This window comes from Geotrypetes seraphini, chromosome 10 (genome assembly GCF_902459505.1).
Source record: "Geotrypetes seraphini chromosome 10, aGeoSer1.1, whole genome shotgun sequence".
Taxonomy (NCBI): Eukaryota; Metazoa; Chordata; class Amphibia; order Gymnophiona; family Dermophiidae; genus Geotrypetes; species Geotrypetes seraphini.
This window is the reverse complement of record NC_047093.1, coordinates 30,623,273-30,635,663: the sequence shown is the minus strand read 5'-3', so window position 1 is coordinate 30,635,663 and position 12,391 is coordinate 30,623,273. Positions and strand designations below refer to the sequence as shown.

Sequence of the window (12,391 nt, the reverse complement as noted above, 5' to 3'; positions counted from 1 at the left end):
TCTTTCATAGGTTAGGGGATCTGGAGAGTTGAAGTTGAGCGTGGACGGTTCTGCTAGACATCTGGGATTTTTTTTTTTTTCTTTACAGTTGGGGGAGGGGTACCAATAGACACCAGGGATTTTTTTTTTTTTTTTTTAAGTATCTGGAGCAGGAGGATTGGGTTGGTAGGAGAGGGACCACCAGACTATCATGGATTTCTTTGGGGGGATCGGGTGGTTAGACATTTAGCTTTTCTGCCCAATGCAGATGGGGAACCAACTCTTCTATGCTGCTTCAAACCTGGCGGTAATTTTCTTGTGTTGTGCTATTGTGTTCCCTTCAAAACTTCTCTTCATGAGGCAGAATAGCTAATATCCTACTTCCACTGGTTACTGCATAAGCTAATTCCTACTCCCAGCTCATTCTGCATCGTAGGCCTACAGGAACCTCGTGGTAAACATGAGCTGCTACCTGTGGTTTTTCTGCATTGACACCTCCTACCCCACCCTCCCCTGTTGGAAGTGACATGCTGTGGCCTTCATGGGCCGGATACGACCTACAGGCCATAGTTCACATATCCTCTAAGATAAAGGCTTCAAAGGACATTCCTTATGAGAGGTACTTTTATTGGTGCAATTTGTAGTGGGTTATTTATTGAATTAATTTACTCCTTTTTGTGAAGATTGAAAGTGTGCATGGACAGATTTCCTCAGATTTTTGTAGGTTTTCCTTCGTTGCTCAGATTTCTGATTTTCATTACTTTGTGATTTCTAGCACTTATGTCAGCTGAGCAATTTAGCGTAAGTAAATCAGTTCAAAAGCACTCTTAAAGGGTATATAGTGTCTGTTCCTAGGATGCCCACAGTGCCATGCACTGGGCTTGTGCTTCATACTGTAGCATGGTGAGGAGACTTGTGGCTTGCAGCCTATTAGCACATAGTGAAATTCACTCCAGCTCCCTCTTTTCTTCTGATAACTTTGAGAATTATTGCTGCTGTGCACTAATCTGTCATTTAAACTATAGTAATATAAAATATGCTTTTGAAAAGATTAAAGAATTTAATTTTATTTGTAAATGTGACATGATTAGTACCTGGATGCTAATACTATGTACTGGAACTGTGAATTAAAAGTCGGTGAGCTTTAATATCTTGGTCTCTGTGTATATGTACATTACCCTGTTTGTGCACAGCTTGATATGTACTGTAAAGCTATTCATTCAGGCCCAGATTCTCAAAACTTTAACGCCATCGCTAAACTGTTTTCCAGCAGTTTAGCCTGTAAGCAGTTTAGCGACGGATTATCAAAAGGGATTATCTCCCTTTTTATCAAGGATTCTAGCAGTCTCCGACATTGACATGCAAATGGGCTCTTCAACATTGAAATGAGTTCTCCAGTGGAGTCTTAAAAAATGCTGAGCCATTTTTAAAAAGCGACGTTTGCTTTTAGCGGCTAAAAAAAGCGACTGGTCCAGGGGTGCCGGTCAATGTCAAAAGACTGCTAGAAAACCCATCTGTACTGCCCAACCTTACCCAAATGCGTCCCCCCTGCCCAGCAGCAGGAGAGATGCCTACTCTCTGCTGCTGCACTAAAACCTTCTTGCCACTAAACCGACACCCCCTCCTTTAACTAACAAGTAACAAAGCATTCCTGCAACTGGCAAGTAAACCTGCCCTGCCACCCCCTCCCCCCTTACCTCAAAGTTGAAGAGCGGGAGGGACATGGACCCACTCCTGCCGGCTGCCTGTGTTGTCTAAGGAAATTCCCCTCCCCAGTGCATGGTAGGGGCCTTAAACAACTTGGGCGAATCAGAGCCTCAGGCCTCTCCACGGATGCATTGTAAAGGGGCCTAAGGCTCTGATTGGCCTGGATGCCTAAAGCCCCCTCCTATGAGTCATGTTACAACTGTTGTGTGCTGTACTTGTATTTTTCTGATTTTTCAATAAAAACAAATTTCAAAAAATAAATTTCTAAAAGCCCCCGCTGCAGCCAGGGAAAAGAAGTGTTCCAGGAGATATTTAAGGCGCTGTCTCTGAGTCACAGGTCTCTTCCTGTTCCTCAGAGGCAGATTTTCCCCATTCTCCCACCTTAGAGGGAGAGACAGTAACTAGTTGGAAGTTGGGCACAGGATTGTCACAACGGTAATCCCGTACTACTGGGTTTTAGCGCTCAGTAGGTGATGAGCAGTTTTGCAAAAATGAGCGCTGTGAGTGGTTTGGTTGAGTCAGGTACCTAGAAAGGGGGCATGGAGGTCCATGCCCACCCCTAGGTCCTAGCTGACATGGCAGGGCCCGCTAGCATGGCTTTGTAAAAGGGGGTGTATTAATAACTGTACTGATTTACCTGTACTAATAGCTCTATTGCCTGTCCATGTCAAACTGTCCATTGTAATTTTCTGGGTAACTGACCCAACCTCTTGTAATGTAATCTGACCTTGAACTGAATAGGCAAAGGCAGAATAGAAAAACCTGATTTGCATAACATAACATTTTCCCTGAAGCATCAAGTACTTCAATATTCTGCATAGGTGTTCATCCCAACTGGGAATAAGTGGCGAGGGAAGGGAGCAATCATATCCGTGTCTTGCAAACTCTCCAGAACTGTGACACACTAAACTCGGGGCTGGAGGGCACCTGGAAATGCGCAGACATTGATGTGATGTTGTCACATACATGTGTGATGTCATTATGTTGATGTCCATGCATGTGCGGAGGTCCTCCAGACGGGGTCCTGAGCTGCCAGTGGGGGGGAGGAGGAGCCTAGAAGAGGAGAGGCGTGGAGAGGTGTCAGATTCCTGCCTCTCGAGCGGTGCCTTTCCTCGCCGGCGTCTCGCAACATGCCAGGAATCTCGCCGCGGCACACAGTTTGCGATATGCTGCAGCGTTACAGTTTCTGATATATGGCTTGCAAGTGGGGAAAGAATCTGCTATGTTTCAGTGGGGGAAGGGAAGAGCATGTGATATGTGGTATTTAACAGCACTGGAAGTTCTGTCTTTAGCAAACAGAAACGCCCCTGACTGGGAACAGAATCCAGTTGTAAGTTCTGAGTTGTTGCAGGAGACGCACTATTTCAGCAACATTTTAGTAAGAACCAGCTGTTTCTTGTTTTTATTATTATTTTGCTTTTCAGACCTTTGTGTTTGAGATACACAAAAGTGGTCTTTAGTGGCTGTGTTCCCATGTTCAGTCTCTTCTGGAAACTTGGAAGAAAGGACTAAAGTCTTCTGTAACGTCAGAAACCAAGCTCCCATTACTGCATTATTAAGAAAAATGATCAAATGTATCATTTTAAAATATTGATTTCAAATCACAATCTCTTATTAATGTCGGGTTTCCAAAGTATTTTAGCCTGGCAAATTAGCTGTCCGAATATTGTTCTCAACAACAACAAAATGTAATGGTCTCTGTAAGAGTGTGCCCACATTGGCTTTTTGTACAAAGTCAAACTCCACTGTGAGCATGTGTCTGGTTTTCCGTCTGCCCACGTCTGCCTAGAATTCGTTTTCCGATTAGGCTGAGTCAGCGACTAGTCAGGATATTAAAGTGGAAACGATGGTTTCAGAGTGACTTGACTTACTGAAACTTTAACCAGCAGGGCACAAGCTGCCAGTACGATTCCTTTCTCCAATATATTTACTTTATTTTTTTTAAAAATTGCAATCGGTCACAACCACACACGAGAAATAACAGTGGTCTCAAACTTGCGGCCCGGGGGCCACATGCGGCCCGCCAGGTACTATTTTGAGGCCCTCGGTATGTTTATCATAATCACAAAAGTAAAATAAAACAGTTTCTTGATCATTGGTCTCTTTAGCTATAAATGACAATATTATTATTTAAGACTTAGCCAAAAGGAAAGCTTTATAAACCATAATGTCTTTAATAAGACATTAACTATTTTTTCTGAGGCCCTCCAAGTACTTAGAAATCCAAAATGTGGCCCTGCAAAGAGTTTGAGTTTGAGACCACTGAGAAATAATCAGAACACCTACATGCTTCTTTACTCTCAAGTGGGGCTAAATATCATTTCAATCGGCTGCCTGAAAATTGCTCCCTCTGAGCACAGATTACCGTATGTCTGTATTCTTGCCCAACGCATGTTTTCGTAGTGGCAGTAAGTGGGAACATTAAGGGCTCCTTTTACGAAGGTGCGCTAGCGTTTTTAGCGCACGCATAAGATTAGCGCGCGCTAGCTGAAAAATTACCGCCTGCTCAAAAGGAGGCGGTAGTGGCTAACCCGTGTGGCATTTTAGCGTGCACTATTCCGCGCATTAAGGCCCTGACGCACCCTAAGTTAGAGACAAAGTACAAAGCTTCACCATGTGCCCGGAAAAAGCAGTTGAAAGTGTGGGCGCTTTAAAATGAAAGCGTATGTATCCTGTTCGTTTGAAAATAGGTGCAGAGCCTGCAGAGATGATAAAAAAAAAAAAAGTGTGCTCTAAATTCCAATATATACAGTTTGGAAATGGTATTATAAAGGCGTGCAGGTCATTAAGTATCGGTGTTTTAAGAGAACCCTCCTAAAAGGGGGAGCACGCTGGGATTCCTAGATCTCAGGAAAGGAGGGCGTGTCTCTCGATTGTCGTACGGAACAATTATCTTTTCAATAGCATGTGAGTTTAGTTTCCTAAGGAGGGTTTGCATAGTCATCTGACCCAATATTCCACTGCCTGATGGTTTAAAAAGGAGAAGTCTCCTGCTGGTGTTGAAATTTTTTAAAGCTTGTTGCTTTCAGCTATCAGTGGTGAAAAGATCAAGATACACAAGTGGGCCAAGAGGTGGGTGATGCCAGGTAAGTGACTTCTAAACTTCCGATGACGTATTGGTGGTAGGTTGTTGGGATTTTTGGGTTTTTTTTACGTGAAACCCACTCGGAGAACAGGGACTTCTCTATATGTATAAGATGAGTTTCGATTCCAGGAAAAATGTGATTCATGCTCCTTCAGAAATGCAGTGGAGGCTCAACAAGATTTATAAACAATTTAATTTTGATATAAATGACAATCAGTACTTTACTGAATGATTCTGTTACCTAATAACAATTTGTCTCAAAAGGCTGTTGTGTGTATGTGTGTGGCTTTCTAAATTTTAAAGAAGTATTTGGTTGAGAGGCTGTGCAAATCTATTCAGTTACTAGATTTATTCCTTGGAATAGGATTTCTGTTTTAGAAGTTTATGGTATATATTTTTGTAAAATTCTCTTTTAGGGGCAAAGGGATCTGGTGCATTTACCAAGGGAAAAGCACTACCATGGCTTTGTAAAAGGGCCCCTAAATTCTACACTGCACTTATACCAGCTTAAAATGGCATGCATGAGATGTGCTGGGGCATCTTTAGTAAATGCTAACCATAGGATAAAATTTTTTTCTTGGAGGGGGCATGCCTTGTCGGGGGGGGGGGGGGGGTTGGAGCGTGTGTGTTCCTGGGTTAATCAGTTAGGGCATCTACAAATAGGAAGTAATATTTTTTCACTGAACAAATAGTTAAGCTCTGGAATTCATTGCCAGAGGATGTCGTGTCAGTGGTTAGCATAGCTGGGTTTAAAAAAATGATTTGGACAAGTTACTGGAAGAAAAGTCCAAAGGCTCGAGTTGAGGCAGATATGGGAGAAGCCACTGCTTGCCCTTGAATCGGTAGCATAGACTATCACTACTGTTTGGGTTTCTGCCAGGTACTTGTGACCTGGGACCATTAGGAACAGGATACTTGGCTAGATGAATCATTGGTCTGACCCAGTATGACTGTTCTTATGTACATTTAATGTGCACTCATTAATACAGGTTTACTGTGTGAACCCTTTCCACCTATGAAATAAGTGGCGGTAAGGGCTCACATGATGATTTTTAAAATGGCTACGTGCTAATGGCAATTACGATTTCAATTGAATTACACCTCCTCCTTTTACTAAGCTATGGTACAAGGGGGGAGGGTTAATTCAATTAGGCTTAGTCAGCACTGATAATTGAAAGCACCATTAAAAAAATAATTTTTTAAATGATTTTTAAAAATGATCTGGTAGATACCTAACTCAGTAGGTGCCTCCCACCTCAATGTAGGCATCTACTAGAAAGCAGGCATGGTTAGGGGTGGATTTTAGGCTTGTTTGACCTAGGTCAGGGCTGGGCAACTCCGGTCCTTGAAGGCCGGTTTTCAGGATTTTCCCAATGACTATGCACCAGATCTATTTGCATGCACTGCTTTCGATGCATATTCATTGGGGAAATCCTGAAAATGCGACTGCCCACCCCTGACCTAGGTGCACTCATTTAGACCAAGAAAACTTTGTCCTAAACGGGAGCGCGCCTAAGGTTTCAATGCCTTCCGGCGCCTAAGACTGATGAGCTGCCGCTAGACGTGATTCTATAAATGGCATCTAGGAAATGATCGACAGTTGTGCTCGATGGCACCTACGAGTTAGTAAAATATCACCAAAAGGCATTCACTTTATAAAGCCTCACTCTGAGGTAAATTAAGGCAAGGCTATTAGCATTTTTGTGCCTTAAAAGTTTTTTGCTAAAACATAATTAATATTTATTGCACTTTTACGGAGTTTTTCTATGACCGAGGATGTTCTCTCTATGACAACTTAGTATTTGTCATAGTAGTTTCCCAAGTTCATTCTTAGGGAACACTGAGGTCTTTTCTCCGTATTAGGTGAGGCTTTATAAAGCGAATGCCTTTTGGTGATATTTTGTTTGTTTTGGTATTCTGCTTGTATTATAATAATAATAACTTTATTCTTGTATACCGCATTACCATGGAAGTTCTATGCGGTTAACAGATGAAGAGACTGTACATTTACAGCGAAGTTACAATTTTGTTAATGTTACATTTACATAAGACTATACATTTTCAGTCATGTTACATTTACATTTTAGACGTTAACTTTACGGTGAAGTTATTTTTTTGCAGCTTATGTTATATATTCGGAGTAGTTACATTCGCTACAAGTTACATACAGCGGTGTTACAAATGGCAGTGTTACATACGGAGGTAAAGAGTCTGGGGTTGAGTCGAGGTCGAAGGAGGAGGGAGGGTAGATCAGAAGAATTTGTCAAAAAGGTAGGTTTTGATTAATTTCCTGAATGTTTGATAGGGGGGGAATTGGAGATGAGAGTAGAGAGGCATTTGTTCCATTTGCCTGCTTGGAATGCTAGGGATCATAGAAACATAGAAACATAGAAGATGACGGCAGAAAAGGGCTACAGCCCATCAAGTCTGCCCACTCTGCTTACCCACCCCCTGTCTATGCCCTAATGACCCAATTTCCTTATCTTGACCCTCGTAGGGATCCCACATGGGTATCCCATTTATTCTTAAAGTCTGGCACGCTGTCTGCCTCGATCACCTGCACTGGAAGCTTGTTCCAATGATCAACCACTCTCTCTGTGAAGAAATACTTTCTGGTGTCGCCATGAAATTTTCCGCCTCTCAGTTTGAGCGGGTGTCCTCTTGTGGCCGAGGGTCCCTTGAGACAGAAAATATCATCTTCCACTTCGACACGTCCCGTGAGGTACTTAAATGTTTCGATCATGTCTCCCCTCTCCCTACGTTCCTCGAGAGTGTAGAGCTGCAATTTGTTCAGTCTCTCTTCGTACGAGAGACCCTTGAGCCCTGAGATCATCCTGGTGGCCGTCCGTTGAACCGATTCAATTCTGCGCACATCTTTACTGTAATGTGGCCTCCAGATTTGCACACAGTACTCCAGATGAGGTCTCACCATGGCCCTGTACAACGGCATTATGACTTCAGGCTTTCGGCTGACAAAACTTCTATTGATACAACCCAATATCTGCCTTGCTTTAGATGAAGCCTTCTCCACTTGATTGGCAGTTTTCATGTCTGCACTGATGATTACTCCTAAATCTCGTTCTGCTGAAGTCCTAGTTAAAGTTTCTCCGTTCAAGAAGTACGTCCTGCATGGATTTCCGCTTCCGAGGTGCATGACCTTACATTTCTGAGCATTGAAGCCTAGCTGCCAGGTTGAGGACAAACTTTCCAATGTAAGCAGGTCCTGCGCCATATAATTCTGTAAACTGCATTCACTTACTATATTACATAGTTTGGCGTCATCGGCGAATAGTGTTATTTTACCTTGAAGCCCTTGAGTCAGATCCCCTATGAATATGTTGAAAAGGAGTGGACCCAGGACCGAGCCCTGCGGCACTCCACTGTTCACCTCCGATGTTTTAGAGAGGGTACCATTAACCACCACCCTCTGAAGTCTGCCACTCAGCCAATCATTGACCCATGCAGTTAGGGTCTCTCCTAACCCCATCAATTCCATCTTGCTTAGCAGCCTGCGGTGTGGGACACTGTCAAAAGCTTTACTGAAGTCCAGGTACACGACGTCCAAAGACTCTCCCAAGTCCAACTTTCTTGTTACCCAGTCAAAGAAGCTGATGAGATTGGATTGGCAGGACCTACCCTTGGTGAATCCATGCTGACTGGGATCCCGAAGATTCCCTTCATTCAAGATCGTGTCCAATTTGCTTTTAATTAGTGTTTCCATGAGTTTGCACACTATTGATGTGAGACTCACCGGTCTATAATTCGCAGCCTCTGCCCTGCAACCCTTTTTATGCAGAGGAACGACATTAGCTAATTTCCAGTCCAGGGGAACTTTCCCCTTACTTAGGGAGAGATTGAATAGCTCAGCCAACGGTTTCGCCAGGACATCGCTCAATTCTCTGAGCACTCTTGGGTGCAAATTGTCTGGTCCCATGGCTTTGTTCACCTTGAGTCTTGCCAGTTCACTGTAAACTTCACCTGGTGTGAACTCAAAATTCTGAAACGGATCTTCTGTGCTTTGTGTTGCCTTCAACTGCGGACCGTGTCCCGGTGCCTCACAGGTGAAGACTGAGCAGAAGTATTCATTCAGTAGTTCGGCTTTATCGGAATCTGCTTCCACATAACTTCCGTCCGGTCTTCTAAGGCGTACTATCCCGCCTGTGTTCCTTTTTCTGTCACTAATATACCTGAAGAAGGATTTGTCCCCCTTTTTAATGTTTTTTGCCAGAATTTCTTCCACTCAAAGTTTTGCCTCCCTAACTGCCATTTTGACCGCTGTAGACCTGGTCCTATATTCTACTTTAGCCTCTCTTTTCTCCGTGCGCTTGTAGGAGAGAAACGCTTTTTTCTTCTCCTTAATGAGGTGCGAGATCTCCGCGGTGAACCATTGGGGTTTATTGTTTCTTTGTCGTTTATTTACTGATTTTATGAAGCGGCTAGTTGCTTCATGTATGGTTGATTTCAGTGTTAACCACTTAGCTTCTACATCATCGGTCTCCGCTTGGTCCTGCAGCGTCTGATGGACGAAATCTCCCATGCTTGTGAAGTCTGTGCCCCGGAAATTGAGTACCTTTGTTTTCATGTTTGATCTAGGGAAGCCTTTCCTAAGGTTGAACCATACTATGTTGTGGTCGCTGGAGGCTAGCGTATCTCCTACTGAGACCTCTGAGACGCTTTCCCCGTTGGTGAGTACCAGGTCGAGGATCGCCTGGCCCCTAGTGGGCTCCGTTACCATTTGTTTGAGACGTGCTCCCTTTATGGAGGTTAAGAGCCTCCTGCTACCGCTGGTTGTCGCTGAAAATGAGTTCCAGTCTGCATCAGGCATATTGAAGTCACCTAGCAGTACAGCTTCTCCTCGTAGAGTGATATTCTCTATGTCTTCAATTAATTTTGCGTCCATGTCTTCCAGTTGTCTTGGGGGTCTGTATACCACACCTAGATACAGGCATTTTTCTCTGCCTCTTGCCAGGTTTACCCAGAGGGACTCCCCGGTGTACTTGACATCTGTGATCCTGGTGGTTTTGATGTCCTCTTTAATGTATAGAGCTACCCCCCCTCCTAACCTGCCCTCTCTGTCCTGACAAAGTAGATTGTAGCCCGGTATAGCCATATCCCACCCATGTGAGTCCGTGAACCAAGTTTCAGATATTGCCACCACATCTAGGTCGGCATTCCTTATTTCAGCCTCCAATTCTAGAATTTTGTTACCTAAACTGTGTGCATTGACATACATGGCCCTCCATATCTTGTGTTTGCTAAGTCCCTTTGAGGCGTATCCTACCCGAGTCGGTGTGACTCCCAAAGAACTGTTTGCAATGTGGGTACTTACCTTGGACATGGAAGTGGAGTTTCGACTCACCTCATCAGGATAATTCCTTTCTGCACTAATATGTGAATGGGTACCCTCCCCCGACTTACCTAGTTTAAAGCCCTGTGAAGCAGGCGGGCTAGTCGGTGTCTGAAGACGTTCTTCGGTCGAGGAATTTTTTGTAAAGGCAGCCCTTCAGGGAGGGAAAGGAAAACAGGTAGGTATTTCGAGTACGAGAGGGGCCAGCAATTTCAAGGTGCTCAGATAGGTAAATTGGTGAAGAGCCTGCTAAGGTTTTGAAGCAGAGGCAAGCGAATTTAAAGATGATTCTTGCCTCCACCGGCAGCCAGTGGAGTTTAGTGTAGTAGGGGCTAACGTGGTCATATTTTTTGAGGCCGAAAATGAGGCGGACAGCAGCGTTTTGTACTAGTCTTAAACGTTTGATGGTGTTTTTATAGGCTCCCAGGTATATGATATTACAGTAGTCCAGTATGCTTAAGATTGATGATTGGACCAGTAAACGGAAGGAGAGGTGGTCAAAGTGGCGTTTGATGGTGCGAAGTTTCCAGAGAGAGCAGAAGCATTTTTTGACCTGGGCATTAGTATGGTCTTCGAAGGTCAGGCATCTATCTAGGATGACTCCAAGTATTTTTATGGTGGGGTTGATAGGATAATCTAGGCCGTTCAGTTTCAGGGAAGTGTTTGTTATTTTATGAGTAGGGCTTGCCAGGAAGAATTTGGTTTTTTCGGTGTTCAATTTTAATTTAAATTGTGAGGTCCATAGTTCTAACTTGGTGAGGTGGAAGAGGTGAGTTGTTCCGTCTGTTGAGTGAATGAAGTTAGGGGGATGATAATGGTGATGTCATCAGCGTATATGAATGATTTAAGGTTTAAGTCAGCTAGTGTCCGTGCCAGAGGAGCCAAGTAGATGTTGAAAAGGGAGGAGGATAATGGGGAGCATTGTGGGACTCCGCTGGGATTGCACCATTGATGGGAGAAGGTTCCGTTGCTGTGTACCTGATAAGTACGGTTAGTTAGGAAGCTTGAGAACCAGTTTAGTACTTGACCGGAAATGCCGATGGAATCAAGGCAGCGTAGCATGATATCGTGGTCGACCAGATCGAAAGCGCTGCTTAGGTCGAATTGGAGTACTAGGGCGCTTTTGCCCAGTGAGAATAGGTGGAGGAGGTAATTTATTAGAGCAGCTAAGACCGTTTCTGTGCTGTGGTTTGGGCGGAAGCCGGATTGGGAATCGTGAAGGATGTTGAACATTTCTAGGTAGTTCATGAGGTCATGGTAGCACTTTACATCAAAGAGAACATCAAGACAACTAGGATCACAGATGTCAAGTACACTGGGGAATCCATCTGGGTAAACCTGGCCAGAGGCGGAGAGAAATGCCTATACCTCGGTGTGGTATACAGACCTCCAAGACAATCGGAGGACAAAGACAATGAATTAATTGAAGACATTGAGAATATCACCTTACGGGGGGACGTTGTCCTGTTAGGGGACTTCAACATGCCTGATGTAGACTGGAACACATTCTCAGCAACAACTTGTAGTAGCAAGAGGATATTAACATCCATGAAGGGAGTACAGCTCAAACAAATGGTACTAGAGCCCACTAGGGCCCAGGCCATCCTGGACCTGATACTTACGAACGGGGAAAGCGTCACGGAAGTCTTGGTGGGAGAAACGCTGGCAACCAGTGACCATAACATGGTATGGTTCAACCTTAGAAAGGGCTTCCCTAGATCACAAACAAAAACGAAGGTACTCAATTTCCGGGGCACTGACTTCGCAAGCATGGGTGATTTCGTCCATCAGACGCTACAGGCTCTGGAAACAACGGATGATGTGGAAGCTATGTGGTCAACACTGAAAAGGACACTACACGAAGCAACTATCCGCTACATAAAATCGGTAAATAAACAACAAAGAAAGAAGAAACCCCGTTGGTTCACTGATGAGATCTCACACCTAGTCAAGGACAAGAAAAGAGCATTTCTTTCATACAAATGCACCGGGGAGAAAGAAGCTAAAATTGAATACAAGACAAGGTCTGCAGCGGTCAAAACAGCAGTCAGGGAGGCCAAACTTCGAGTGGAAGAAACTCTAGCAAAGAACATTAAGAAAGGGGACAAATCCTTCTTCAGGTATATTAGTGACAGGCAGAAGAACACAAATGGGATAGTACGTCTTAGAACAGCAGATGGGATTTATGTGGAAACAGATTACGAAAAAGCCAAACTACTGAACGATTACTTCTGCTCAGTCTTTACCTGCGAGGCACCTGGCACGGGCCACAG

General features: G+C 44.0%; 1 protein-coding gene across 1 annotated transcript in view; it reads left to right on the top strand.

Moving 5' to 3' along the window:
• Positions 1-4,737: 4,737 nt before the first annotated feature.
• The window catches only part of LOC117367373 (protein unc-13 homolog D-like), an 82,313-nt gene continuing 74,659 nt past the window's right edge, over positions 4,738-12,391 (top strand). Inside the window, exon 1 of the mRNA XM_033959825.1 lies at positions 4,738-4,772. The gene's annotated coding sequence lies outside the window, so the exon portion shown is untranslated. The remainder of the gene's footprint in view (positions 4,773-12,391) is intronic.